The sequence below is a fragment of the Wyeomyia smithii genome, chromosome 1 (genome assembly GCF_029784165.1).
Source record: "Wyeomyia smithii strain HCP4-BCI-WySm-NY-G18 chromosome 1, ASM2978416v1, whole genome shotgun sequence".
Taxonomy (NCBI): domain Eukaryota; kingdom Metazoa; phylum Arthropoda; class Insecta; order Diptera; family Culicidae; genus Wyeomyia; species Wyeomyia smithii.
Window position 1 is genome coordinate 105369445 of NC_073694.1, and position 1414 is coordinate 105370858.

The window sequence follows — 1414 nt, forward strand, 5'->3', positions numbered from 1 at the left end:
TAGGGGTGCGAGCCGGAGGCACAGTGCGCAATTTTTTTTATGTTTTGATATGTTTTGTGCTATTGTTGATATTTTGCGAAAAAAACCACAGGCAGGAGATCACTCGGCTCGTGGATCGATGAAGACCGCAGCTAAATGCGCGTCAGAATGTGAACTGCAGGACACATGAACACCGACTAGTTGAACGCATATTGCATATTATACACCCAGTATGATGTACACATTTTTGAGTGCCTATATTTATCGATGCAACTATACGTGTACCCTCCGCCTCCATTGGTGGTAAAACATTGAAGATCATTGTGTTCGCCCACAATGCCGATATGTACAACCGTTACCCAAGTGTGGCAACGTGCCGGTTGCTGCGTCTAGGTAGTACAGTACGGCAAATAATCTATAAGTAGGCCTCAAATAATGTGTGACTACCCCTTGAATTTAAGCATATTAATAAGGGGAGGAAAAGAAACTCACAAGGATTCCCCGAGTAGCTGCGAGTGAAACGGGTGGAGCGTAGAGGCGATACCCGGTGCGGTGTCTGCCTGGTTCCGTGTACTGGAAATTTTGTCATCTGCCATAATCATAATCAGTCCCGATTCAAGTTCAACTTGAACGTGGCTTTTACTCCCATAGAGGGTGATAGGCCCGTAGAACGGCGCTGATGTTGGAAAATTTTCCCATGGAGTCGTGTTGCTCGATGGTGCAGCACCAAGTGAGCTTGAGCTTGAGCTTGATTGATCACCACCGGTTGCCACTTCGTTACTGATCAGGATCGATTGGAGTTGTAAATCGAATTTAGTGATTCCTGCTTGGGATTTAGCTTTTCGATGTGCATCTCCAATAACTCCTGCATGCTGATCAGTACCGACGCCTACCGGTCCAGAACGTAGATCAAAGGAAGGATGGAAAGGGGTGTTAGTTCGATACTTGTTGTTACTAGAGGCCGGATATACTCCTGCACACTCCACAAGCACCACGGGTATAGGAATTTTGTGTTAGTTGTTTGTCGCGTTTCTTCTCTACATACGATAAATCTCTTGGCGGTATTTATGGGCCCTCGTCCACTAAGATATTTTTCGCGAACCTATCTTCTATGTATCTAAGACGTTTTGTTCCATTGATTTTAGGAGTACGACGGGAATAACGAGCTTTGTACTAATAGAGGAACTGACCGACCCTTCCAATTTTGAACCCGACGTGCACGCACTTTCCCGAGGTTAGTGGTGCGATCTTCGATATATGAACTCACGAAAGCGCGCCAGGTGCCAACATGTTTGAAACCTCATCATATTTGCAGTGACGGGATACAAGCGAATCGTGGAGGTTAAGTAATTTAGGTTGCCTTACGTATCGTACGACTCTACGCGTTTCTGCTCATGAACACCTTAATTTACCCATTCACGAATCAAAGAGTAGC

At 45.5% G+C, this 1414-nt stretch overlaps 1 pseudogene; it reads left to right on the forward strand.

Moving 5' to 3' along the window:
- Nucleotides 1-83: 83 nt before the first annotated feature.
- On the forward strand, nt 84-236 carry LOC129719329 (5.8S ribosomal RNA; annotated as a pseudogene).
- The last annotated feature ends 1178 nt before the right edge of the window (nt 237-1414 follow it).